This window comes from Haematobia irritans, chromosome 4 (genome assembly GCF_050003625.1).
Source record: "Haematobia irritans isolate KBUSLIRL chromosome 4, ASM5000362v1, whole genome shotgun sequence".
Classification (NCBI taxonomy): Eukaryota; Metazoa; Arthropoda; class Insecta; order Diptera; family Muscidae; genus Haematobia; species Haematobia irritans.
In genome coordinates this window covers 21,830,011-21,844,146 of record NC_134400.1, presented here as the reverse complement: position 1 = coordinate 21,844,146, position 14,136 = coordinate 21,830,011, and the positions used below count along the sequence as shown (strand labels likewise).

Below are 14,136 nucleotides of genomic sequence, written 5' to 3'. Positions count from 1 at the left end.
CACAATCGAATTACTTGGTTTGCGGTAAGGTATCTTAAAACCTCTTAACACCGTCTTCTAAATTATAAGTAAGTTCATACATGGTATATATGTTAGATGGGATATCATGTGAATATAAAAGGTATACAATGGATGCCATAATGTTTCCCTGTGGAACGCCTAATCTTAATTAGATTGCAACTCACTATATATAACTCACCGTGGTGCAATGGTTAGCATGCCCACCATGCATACACAAGGTCGTGGGTTCTATTCCTGCTACGACCGAACACCAAAAAGTTTTTCAACGGTGGATTATCCCACCTCGGTAATGCTGGTGACATTTCTGAGGGTTTCAAAGCTTCTCTAAGTGGTTTCACTGCAATGTGGAACGCCGTTCGGACTCGGCTATAAAAAGAAGGTCCCTTGTCATTGAGCTTGACATGGAATCGGGCAGCACTTAGTGATAAGAGAGAAGTTCACCACTGTGGTATCACAATGGACTGAATAGTCTAAGTGAGCCTGATACATCGGGCTGCCACCGAACCTAAGCTAACCTAACCTAACTCACTATATGGATTTAAAGAACCAATGATGACCTAATTAAATTCCGTTTTAAATTGAATCATTTACATGATAACCCTCTTTCTCGCTTCGTTAAAAATTTACATACTCGTACACATGCTAACACACACACACACACATCCACACTTTCAATCTATTCTCTATGGCTGCATGCAAATGAACAATACCCCGAAAATTATAACCCACCCGAAAACACACAAATTTCATTTTTGGTTACGATTTTGGCCATTCCAATGCAAAGAGTCCTTTAATTCTTTCCATTGCCCACGCTTTTCATGACCAACCCGGCGACCAGCCAACCACATTCCGCTTTATTCGAGTCAAATCAATGAGTGATGGTACCCAACTATAGTTCGGGGTATGGAGTAACCTAAACTGGTCTAGTCTGATGCGATATCGTTGGCTTGGTTTTCATACAGCAACAATAGAAAGTCCCAACGATTGTTTTGGAAATAAATGGTAATGGAGCAATAGTGGCTATGGTATTGGTGAACCAACCGTCTAAAGCACCCCCCTATTGAACGGATATGCAAAATAAAGCCTATACGCTAGATAAATTACTAAAGATAGCCAGCTAGCGGATATCTAAGAGAATAAATGAAGAAAATTTTGTTAAGCGATAAAACACTTTGGTATCAAATTTTATGGAATTTTAATAGAAAATTGAAAACTTAACACAAAATTCGAGTATACAAAAACCAAATTTTTGAAATTTCTTTAAGCATTATGGAATTGATTTCGTGCCGAAAATGGAGCTTTTTTTTTAAAAAAAATACATCTTTAGTAAGCTAACTAGCTTTAAATCTTGGATGTATAAAATTAAAATTACTATACAAACCGAATTTATTGAATTTTTATTCGGGTTTTGCGATATATCAAAAAAAAATCTGTTCACGTAAAAAACTTTAGTTTCACTGTAATTTAATAATTTACATACCTCTGAAGTTAAAATTTGGTGCAAATCGGTCACATTGGGAGATCGGTCTATATGGGGGCTCTTGCGAAACATGGACTGATACATATGGTATTTGACACACCTATTTTTATACCCTACACCATAGGATGGGTACGTATATTGACTTTGCCCATAAAGTATATATACTTTTGCTCGCGGGGAAATTCTATATCGATCTAGCTATGGCCGTCCGTCTGTTGAAAATACACTAACGTCCGAACGAAACAGAGTTGAAACTTCGCACAAGTAGTTTTTATTGATGCAGGTCGCATGGTACTGCAAATGGGCCATATCGGACAACTTTTACGTATAGCCCCCATATAAACCGACTCCCAAAATTTGGCTTGCAAAGCCTCTAAGAGAAGCAAATTTCATTCGATCTGGTTGAAATATTTATATACGTGTTAAAGGTATATAAATATACGAATATTGGTCCATATTGGTCCATAATTATTTATAACTGCCATATAAACCGATTATATATAGCCCCCATATAAACCCGATTCAAAAGCCAAGCCTCTTGGAGGAGCACATTTCATCCGAATATTCCGAAATTTAGTATGTTATGTTAGTATATGGCACTTATAACCATGCGTAAATTAGTCCATGTCGGTCCATAATGATACTAAGTTCCAATATAAACCGATCCCCAGATTTTACCTCCGCGGACGAAATTTTATTTCTATAGAAAATTTTGTCAAAATTTTATTTCCATAGAAAATTTTGTCAATCTTTTATTTCCATAGAAAATTTGTCAGGCTTTTATTTCCATAAAAAATTTTGTAAATTTTTTATTTATTTACAACATTTTGTCAAATTTTAATTTCTATAGAAAATTTTGCCAAATTTTTATTTCTATAGAAAATTTTGTAAATATTTTATTTCTATAGAAAATTTAAGCAAAAATATATTTCTAAAGAAAATGTTGTCAAAATTTTATTTCTAGAAGAAATTTTGTCAACATTTTATTTCTAGCGGAAATTTTTCAATGTTTTATTTTTATAGAAAATTTTGTCAAAATTTTATTTCTATAGAAAATTTAGGAAAAAATTTATTTCTATAGACAATTTTTCTCAAAATTTTATTTCTATAGAAAATTTCGTCACATTTTAACTTCTATAGAAAATTTTGTCAATATTTTATTTTTATAGAAAATTTTGTCAACACTTTATTTTTGTAAAAATTTTTGGAAAATTTTATTTCTATAGAAAGTTTTATTAAATTTTTATTTCTATAGCAAATATTGTCAAATTTTTATAAAATTTCATCACATTTTAATTTTTACGGATAATTTTGTCAAAATTTGTATTTCTATAACAAGATTTTGTCAAAATTTTATTTTTATAGAAAAATTTGTCAAATTTTTATTTCTATGGAAAATTTTGTCAAAATTTTTATTTCTATGGAAAATTTTGTCAACATTTTATTTTTAGCGGAAATTTTTCAATGTTTTATTTTTATAGAAAATTTTTTCAAAATTTTATTTCTATAGAAAATTCAGAAAAAAATTTTATTTCTTTAGAAAATTGAGGAAAAAATTTATTTCTATAGACAATTTTGTCAAAATTTTATTTCTATAGACAATTTCGTCACATTTTAACTTCTATAGAAAATTTTATGAATATTTTATTTTTATAGAAAATTTTGTCAACACTTTATTTTTGTAAAAATTTTTGGAAAATTTTATTTCTATAGAAAATTTTATTAAATTTTTATTTCTATAGCAAATATTGTCAAATTTTTATAAAATTTCATCACATTTTAATTTTTACGGAAAATTTTGTCAAAATTTGTATTTTTATAGTAAAATTTTGTCAAAATTTTATTTTTATAGAAAAATTTGTCAAATTTTTAGTTCTATGGAAAATTTTGTCAAAATTTTTATTTCTATGGAAAATTTTGTCAAAATTTCTATTTCTATAGGAAGTTTTGTCAAATTTTTATTTTTGTAAAAATTTCTTTCAAACTTTTATTTCTATAGAAAATTTTACCAAATTTTTACTTCTAAAGAAAATTTTGTCAAAGTAGTATTTCTCTAGAAAATGTTGTCAAAATTTTATTTCTAGAGGAAATTTTGTCAACATTTTATTTCTAGTGGAAATTTTTCAATGTTTTATTTCTATAGACAATTTTGTCAACATTTCATTTCTATAGAAAATTTCGTCACATTTTAACTTCTATAGAAAATTTTGTCAATATGTTATTTTTGTAAAATTTTTTGGAGAATTTCATTTCTATAGAAAATTTTATTAAATTTTTATTTCTATAGCAAATATTGTCAAATTTTTATAAAATTTCATCACATTTTAATTTTTATGGAAAATTTTGTCAAAATTTGTATTTCTATAGTAAAATTTTTAAAAATTTTATTTTTATAGAAAAATTTGTCAAATTTTTATTTTTATGGAAAATTTTGTCAAAATTTTTATTTCTATGGGAAATTTTGTAAAAATTTTTATTTCTATAGGAAGTTTTGTAAAATTTTTTTCAAACGTTATTGTTGTTTCTTTGTTTTTTGATCTCATCTTAAAGCCATGCATTGACTAAACTACAAGTGTAGCTTAACCAACAGAGGAAAAGTATGCTTGTCAAATTTATTTGGGCAAAGCCCTATAGACTGCAAGATGGTTGGATGTACAGCTGTTTCGGAATTACCACATTCCTCATCAGCATCCTCTACTTGCAGCAAAACTATCAACCAATTATCAGAATAAATTCGGGTAATTCACTCAATCCAACGTGAACTACACTTGAACCTCCCGAAAAAGGGTTTGATAGTCGGCTACTGCCTAAACAAATTTGCCAGCATATCTCTTTTCCTTTGCCAAACTCAAATCATCGATTTGTATGTATTTGGCTGGGTTTGTTCAAACTTTTATTTCAAACGAAGATTTTATCAAATTTTTATTTCTATAGAAAATTTTGTCAAGATTTTATTTCTATAGAAAATGTTGTCAAAATTTTATATCTATAGAAAATTTTGTCAAAATTGCGGGCCAAAATTTTATTTCTATAGAAAATTTTGTCAGCTTCTATTTCTTTAGAAAATTTTGTCAAAATATTGTTTCTTTAGGAAATTTTGTCCATATTTTATTTCTATAGAAAATTTTCTTAATTTTTTATTTCTATAGAAGATTTTGTCAAAATTTTATTTCTTACCAATATTTCTATGGAAAATTTTTTAAAATGTTATATCATAGAAAAATTTTATCAAAATTTTAAATCTATAACAAATGTTGCCAACATTTTATTCCTATAGAAAATTTAATTTCTATAGAAGATTATGTCAAAATTGTTTTTCGTACCAATATTTCTATAGAAAATTTTGTACAAATTTTATATCTAACATATAGAAAATTTTTTGACAATTTTATATCTATAGAAAATTTTGCCAACATTTTATTTCTATAGGAAATTTTGTCCAAATTTTATTCCTATAGGAAATTTTGTTCAAATTTTATTTCTATAGGAAATTTTGTCCAAATTTTATTCCTATAGGAAATTTTGTTCAAATTTTATTTCTATAGGAAATTTTGTCCAAATTTTATTTCTCACCATATTTCTATAGAAAATTTTTTAAAAAATATATATCTATAGAAAATTTTGTCAAAATTTTATTTCTATAGAAAATTTTGTCAAAATTTTATACCTATAGAAAATTTTGTCAAAAATTTAAACCTATATAAAATTTTGTCAAAAATTTTTGTCAAAAATTTTATATCTATCGAAAATTTTACCAAATTTTATTTATTAAATTTTGTCAAAATTTCGGACCAAAATTTTAGGAAATTTTGTTCAAATTTTATTTCTATAGGAAATTTTGTCCAAATTTTATTCCTATAGGAAATTTTGTTCAAATTTTATTTCTATAGGAAATTTTGTCCAAATTTTATTTCTCACCAATATTTCTATAGAAAATTTTTTAAAAAATATATATCTATAGAAAATTTTGTCAAAATTTTATTTCTATAGAAAATTTTGTCAAAATTTTATACCTATAGAAAATTTTGTCAAAATTTTATACCTATATAAAATTTTGTCAAAAATGTTTGTCAAAAATTTTATATCTATCGAAAATTTTACCAAATTTTATTTATTAAATTTTGTCAAAATTTCGGACCAAAATTTTATTTCTATAGAAAATTTTGTCAAAATTTTATTTCTATAGAAAATTTTGTCAAAATTTTATTTCTATAGAAAATTTTGTCAAAATTTTATTTCTATAGAAAATTTTGTCAAAATTTTGTTTCTATAGAAAATTTTGTCAAAATTTTATATCTATATAAAATTTTGTAACAATTTTATTTCTATAGAAAATTTTGTAAAAATTTTATTTCTATAGAAAATTTTGTAAAAATTTTATTTCTATAGAAGAATTAGGCAAAAATTTATTTCTAGTGGAAATTTTTCAATGTCTTATTTCTATTGAAAATTGTGTTAAATTTTCATTTCTACAGAAAATTTTAAAAAAATTTTATTTCTATAGAAAATTTAGGCAAACATTTATTTCTATAGAAAATCTTGTTAAAATTTTATTTCCGTAGAAAATTTTGTCAAAATTTTATTTCTTGTGGAAATTTTTCAATGTTTTAATTCTATAGGAATTTTTCTCAACATTTTAGTGCTATAGAATTTTTTGTTTTAAAATTTTGTCATATTTTCATTTCTATTGAAAATTTTGGCAATTTTTTTTTTCATAGAACATTTTCTCAAAATTTTATTTTTATAGAAAATTTTGTCAAATTTTTATTTCTATAGAAAACTCGGGCTTCTGGGTCCATGTGGGATAAAAAATATTTATAGGGGTTTTATATATTTTTCTGAACCGATTTCTTGCAATGGGGTTCTATTCTGACCCAAAACACATACTTGTGCCAAATTTGATTTCGATTGGACCTAGACTGTGAGCACACATATGCGTTCACAGACAGACGGACGGACGGGCGGACAAACGGATATAGCTTGATCGACTCAGGGGCCCGTTTTGAGCATTATTGCCAAAGACACCATATGTCTATCTCGCCTAATTCTGGGTGTTGCAAACATATGTCTGTATCACATTGTGTCACAGGGTATAAAAACAAGTACTCGTACATACGACCAAAAGTTCAGCCGTTTGTGGGATATTTATGGTTCGCATAAATATCCCACCACATCCTCGTAATGGATTTTCTTATATAAAACAGAATAGAGCGAATATGGCGATTGATCTATGAAGGAGTTATATTGAAACATAGTTAGGCCTACAGATTTCAAACTTTAACACAATCGAATAACAATGCGGCTTAAATATCCTCCAAGTTGGGAGATTGACCTATATGGGGGCCAATAAAAACAAGAGCCGATATATATCAAATTTGGCACAACTTTTTCAAACCCCAAATGCGTCAAAATTTAAATGTTCAATCAAATGGGACCTAACTTAAATACGCCAAGATTTCGGGAGATTATATATGAGTAAATTGTAGCTCTTTTTTTTTTTGACAGACATATCGGGCAAAGTGAATGGATTTTGAAAAATTGGTTGCATCCACGCATATTTGTAATTTGAATTAATAACAGATAGTTCACAACTAACCATAGAGTCGTTTGAAGTGGTAAAACTTTGCGCCAGTTACCCTGTTCATTGCAGCCCAGCAACCCTTTATCCTTCTTTGTGTTATAGCTATTTTTTCGCTCTCAATTATCAATACCGAATATTTTGGTATTTCATCGAAGGAGGCATCCGGCTTTGAAAAACATAGCTTGAGACTACTTGATAATGGTCGTTGCTCTAATACTTGAATATAAGCTGCTATTGTTTCAAAGGTCTTACCAACGTGTTTTTTTTTTCTCCAAACGAACAACACAATAATGACGTTTCCTCACTAACAGGCAATAAAATCGTGGCCACACTTGAAAGGGGAAAAGCTAGATTCTGTTTTTTTTTTTTCGTGATATACTAGGATAGGTCTATGTTTGAATCGTATTCCACTAAAAACAGTTCCACTCACCACCTTTATTATGCATCCCCCAAATACTTTTCCAAAGTCTAGCCTTTGCATAGACGAAAATTTGGCAAATGGATGTGATGTGGGCCAAGCGGTGGTATATGGAAGAGGCATCTTTTGTTCAAAATCAATTTAGTGTTGAATTGTTGCCAAAAAAAAAATTTGATTTTTCTAATCACTCTTTCACTATGAATTTAAAGGTAATGGCTGCAACTACAAAATGTGCCGGAAACGCCAATAACCCCAACCAATCCAAACGAGACCACCACACAAAAAAAAAACAATTTAAGAGGGAATCAACATATATGCTTCCAAAGTTGGCTAGATGAACTACTCGGAGGGTAGGATTAAATGCTAATCTCAATCAAAGTTAGTAAAAACGCATGACTTGTGGAAGCAAGCAAAATTGTCGTTTTTTTCTCCACTGGAGTTCTTATGTCATTTGGTGTATCTGCTTTAAATAACCGCAATAAATTTTTTGTAATTTTACCAAAATTCAATCGGATGAAATTTGCTCCACCAAGAGGCTGCGGAGGTCAAATCTGTGGGGAAGCTGTGTATGGGGACCATACCTTAAAGTTATTCAATATGGCCTATTTGCAATATTGGGCCACTTTTAGGTAAGAACTACATGAGCCAAGTTTCAAGTCGATAGCTTATTTCGTTCGGATTTCAACCGACGGATGGAAGGACACAGAATATATACATACTTCAAGGGGTCTGAAACCATTAACTCGTTGAGTTACAAACGGAATGACAAAGTTAGTATACCCCCCACTATATGATGGTACACTATAATATAACCCATGATATACCTGAGATGGTCATAACTACCGAGTGTGAGTGGAGAGTTACCCGAAAATAACTGCTACACCGATGGATCGTGTTATGGCCTAACAGAGCCATCACACTCTGCGCGATATTGGCTCAAAGGTAGTTTGGGGCATTACTGGCGAAGCACCGTCTTAAGATGATTGACACCTTTAGCGTTTTGTAGTGCCAACCTTACTCTCCCAAATACCCCAGGCGTAAAAGTCCTTGAGACTTGAGATCCGGAGATTTCGATAGCAGCCCGATTTTTGGTAGACTCGTGTTCATAATTGTGTATGGCCCCCATATAACAGGTTGGCTGATAAGTCCCCGGTCTGACACATAGATGGCGTCGCTAGTATTAAATGCATATTTTATACCCTCCACCATAAGATGGAGGGTATATTAACTTTGTCATTCCGTTTGTAACACATCGAAATACTGATCTAAGACCCCATAAAGTATATATATTTTGGGTCATGGTGAAATTCTGAGTCGATCTGAGCATGTCCGTCCGTCCGTCCGTCCGTCTGTTAAAATTACGCTAACTTCCGAACGAAACAAGCTATCGACTTGAAACTTGGCACAAGTAGTTACTATTGATGTAGGTCGAATGGTATTGCAAATGGGCCATATCGGTTCACTTTTACGTATAGCCCCCATATAAACGGAACCCCAAATTTGGCTTGCGAGGCCTCTAAGAGAAGCAAATTTCTTCCGATCCGGCTGAAATTTGGTACATGGTGTTAGTATATGGTCTCTAACAACCATGCAAAAATTGGTCCACATCGGTCCATAATTATATATAACCCCCATATAAATTGATCCCTCGATTTGGCTTGCAGAGCTTCTAAAAGAAACAACTTTCATCCAATCCGGCCGAAATTTGGTACATGCTGTTAGTATATGGTCTCTAACAACCATACAAAAATTGGTCCACATCTGTCCATAATTATATATAACCCCCATATAAACCGATCACCAGATTTGACCTCCGGAGCCTCTTGGAAGACCAAAATTCATCTGATTCAGTTGAAATTTGGTACGTGATGTTAATATATGGTATCCAACAACCATGCAGACGTCAAATTTTGACACGAATCATTTGAAGTTTGGTAATATATAAAAACAAGTATATACGACCGAAAGTTCGGCCAGGCCGAATCTTATGTACCCTCCACCATGGATTGCGGAGAAACTTCTACGAAAGACTGTCATCCACAATCGAATTACTTGGGTTGTGGTATCATAAAACTTCTTAACATCGTTTTCTAAATTGTCAGTTAGTCCATACGTGGTATATATTAGACAAAAAAGTTATGTATAGTTAAGTCTACAAATAATTACGAATCGATATGGACTTTTTGCACGGTACGTAGAGAGCCAGAATTGAAATATGGGGGTCGCTTATATGGGGGCTATATACAATTATGAACTTGATATGGACCAATTTTTGTGTGATTGGAAACCGATTTATCTTAGGGATATATAATTATATATATAACTATATATAATATATAACCGAATCGGATGAAATTTGCTTCTCTTAGAGACCCCACAAGTTAAATCTGGGGATCGGTTTATATGGGGCTATATATGATTATGGACTGATATGGACCACTTTTGGCATGGTTGTTAAATATCATATACGATCACCACGTACCAAATTTCAAGCAGACTGGATGAAGTTTGCTTCTCCAAAAGGCACCGGAAGTCAAATCTGGCGATCGGTTTATATGGGAGCTATATATAATTATGGACTGATAGGAACCAATTCCTGCATGGTTGTTGGATACCATATACTAACATCACGTACCAAATTTCAACCGAATGGGAAGAATTTTGCTCTTCCAAGGGGCTCTGGAGGTCAAATCTGGAGATCGGTTTATATGGGGCCTATATATAATTATGGACCGATACCGACCAATTTTTGCATGGGAGTTTGAGGCCATATATTAACACCACGTACCAAATTTCAACTGAATCAGATGAATTTTGGTCTTCCAAGAGGCTCCGGAGGTCAAATCTGGTGATCGGTTTATATGGGGGTTATATATAAATATGGACCGACGTAGACCGATTTTTGCATGGTCATTAGAGACCATATATTAACACCATGTACCAAATTTTAGCCGGGTCGGATGAAATTTGCTTCTCTTAGAGGCCTCGCAAGCCAAATCGGGGGATCGGTTTATATGGGGGCTATATATAATTATGGACCGATGTGGACCACTTTTGGCATGGTTGTTAAATATCATATACTAACACCACGTCCCAAATTTCAGCCGGATCGGATGAAATTTGCTTCTCTTAAATAGAGGCCTCGCAAGCCGTTTATATGGGGGATATACGTAAAAGTGGACCGATATGGCCCATTTGCAATACCATCCGACCTATATTCTTAGAAACTACTTGTGCCAAGTTTCAAGTCGATAGCTTGTTTCGTTCGGAAGTTAGGGTGATTTCAACAGACGGACGGACGGACATGCTTAGATCGACTCAGAGTTTCACCACGACCAAGAATATACACGCAAAGAAAAAAAACGTTTGGAAAACGTGTACCGAAAACGTTTTTCTTTTGCTAGAGTTTTTTGAATTGCTTCGAAAATTTTAAACTTTTATCACCAAAAAAATTCGTTTTTTACAAAATTTTTATTTTTTCAATAAAAAAAGTTATTTTTGAAACAACAACACAGTCCATTTCGTTTATATCAAACAATGTTCTTTTCTGACTTTAGGTCGTTAATAAGACACATTTTACAGTTTAAAATTTAATATACTACAATGTAATGTTGAACATTTTTTCGGAATCTTCCGAACATATCTGGAATATATGTAAAAAAACATTAAAAAAAATAAAAAAAAACTTTGGTCGAAGCAGGGATCGAACCCACGACCCTTGGCATGCAAGTCGGACGTAGCACCCACTGCTCCACGGTGCCAAACTAAATGTTTGTTTCTGTCAAATAAACTTTGTTTATTCGGTTCGTGGGCGCCGCAAGCTATGCTATATAAATATAACTTATATGGATAATTATCTATTGATGACCATAACAGGTACATAGCTCAGTGGTTAGTGTGTTGGCTTACAAAGTGCATGGTCCGCGGTTCGATTCTCCGTCCAGGCGAAAGGTAAAAACATTTTAAAAATTTATAAAATCGTATAATTTCTTCTACATTGTTGGTATTACAGGAAAAGGTGTTAAGAACTAACAAGTATATACGGCCGTAAGTTCGGCCAGGCCGAAGCTTATGTACCCTCCATCATGGATTGCGTAGAATCTTCTTCTAAACACTGCCATCCACAATCGAATTACTTAAGTTGCGGTAACGCTTGCCGATGGCAAGGTATCTTAAAACCCCCTAACACCATCTTCTAAATTGTATGTAAGTCCATACGTGGTATATATTAAATCAAAAAAGATCGATCCAATACGTATATAATTCAGTTTGACAAAGTAGACATACAATTGACAAAATTTTCTACAGAAATAAAGTTTTAACAAAATTTTCTATAGAAATACAATTTTCACAAAATTTTCTACAGAAATAAAATTTTAACAAAATTTTCTATAGGAATAAAATTTTCACAAAATTTTCTATAGAAATAAAAATTTTAACAAAATATTCTATAGAAAGAAAATTTTGACAAAAATTTCTACAGAAATAAAATTTTAACAAAATTTTCTATAGAAATAAACTTTTGACAAAATTTTCTATAGAAATAAAATCTTGACAAAATTTTCTATAGAAATAAAATTTTGAAAATGATGAAAATTTTATTCTGAACCGAATAAAATTTTAACAAAATTTTCTCTAGAAATAAAATTTTTACAGAATTTTCTATAGAAATAAAATTTTGACAAAATTTTCTATAGAAATAAAATTTTGGTAGATTATTTTTGGCTCTAGTGGCAACCATGATTATGAACCGATATGGACCAATTTTTATGTGATTGGACCAATTTTGGTATGGTTGTTAGCGACCATATACTAACATCACGTTCCTAATTTGAACCTGATTGGATGAATTTTGCTCCTCCAAGCGGCTCCGGAGGTCAAATCTGGAGAACGTTTTATATGGGGGCTATATATAATTATGGACCGATATGGACCAATTCTGGCACGGTTGTTAAAGATCATATACTAACACCATGTTCCAAATTACAACCTGCTTGGATGAAATTTGCTTCTCTTGGAGACTTCGCAAGCCAAATCTGGGGATCGGTTTATATGGGGGCTATATATAATTATAAACCGACGTAGACCAATTTTTGCATGGTTGTTAGAGACCATATACCAACATCATGTACCAAATTTCAGCCGGATCGGATGAAATATGCTTCTGTTAGAGGCTCCACAAGCCAAATCTGGGGATCGGTTTATATGGGGGTTATAAAGGGTGATTTGTTAAGAGCTTGATAACTTTTTTTTAAAAAAAAACGCATAAAATTTGCAAAATCTCATCGGTTCTTTATTTGAAACGTTAGATTGGTCCATGACATTTACTTTTTGAAGATAATTTCATTTAAATGTTGACCGCGGCTGCGTCTTAGGTGGTCCATTCGGAAAGTCCAATTTTGGGCAACTTTTTCGAGCATTTCGGCCGGAATAGCCCGAATTTCTTCGGAAATGTTGTCTTCCAAAGCTGGAATAGTTGCTGGCTTATTTCTGTAGACTTTAGACTTGACGTAGCCCCACAAAAAATATTCTAAAGGCGTCAAATCGCATGATCTTGGTGGCCAACTTACCGGTCCATTTCTTGAGATGAATTGTTCTCCGAAGTTTTCCCTCAAAATGGCCATAGAATCGCGAGCTGTGTGGCATGTAGCGCCATCTTGTTGAAACCACATGTCAACCAAGTTCAGTTCTTCCATTTTTGGCAACAAAAAGTTTGTTAGCATCGAACGATAGCGATCGCCATTCACCGTAACGTTGCGTCCAACAGCATCTTTGAAAAAATACGGTCCAATGATTCCACCAGCGTACAAACCACACCAAACAGTGCATTTTTCGGGATGCATGGGCAGTTCTTGAACGGCTTCTGGTTGCTCTTCACTCCAAATGCGGCAATTTTGCTTATTTACGTAGCCATTCAACCAGAAATGAGCCTCATCGCTGAACAAAATTTGTCGATAAAAAAGCGGATTTTCTGCCAACTTTTCTATGGCCCATTCACTGAAAATTCGACGTTGTGGCAGATCGTAAGTCTATTCATGATGAAATGTCAAAGCATACTGAGCATCTTTCTCTTTGACACCATGTCTGAAATCCCACGTGATCTGTCAAATACTAATGCATGAAAATCCTAACCTCAAAAGAATCACCCTTTATATAATTATGGACCGATGTGGACCAATTTTTGCATGATTGTTAGAGACCATATACCAACACCATGTACCAAATTTCAGCCGGATCGGATGAAATATGCTTCTCTTAGAGGCTCCACAAGCCAAATCTGGGGATCGGTTTATATGGGGGCTATATATAATTATGGACCGATATGGACCAATTTTTGCGTGGTTGTTAAAGACCATATACCAACATCATGTACCAAATTTCAGCCGGATCGGATGAAATTTTCTTCTCTGTGAGGCTCCGCAAGCCAAATCTGGGGATCGGTTTATATGGGGGCTATATATAATTATGGACCGATGTGGACCAATTTTTGCATGGTTGTTAGAGACCATATACCAACACCATGTACCAAATTTCAGCAGGATCGGATGAAATTTGCTTCTCTTTTAGGCTCCGCAAGCCAAATCTGGGGATCGGTTTATATGGGGGCTATATATAATTATGGACCGATGTGCACCA

General features: G+C 32.2%; 1 protein-coding gene across 1 annotated transcript in view; it reads right to left on the bottom strand.

The window, feature by feature from the left end:
* LOC142235321 (uncharacterized) overlaps nucleotides 1–14,136 on the bottom strand; it is a 572,914-nt gene that overhangs the window by 260,745 nt on the left and 298,033 nt on the right. The gene's annotated exons all lie outside the window — the stretch shown is intronic.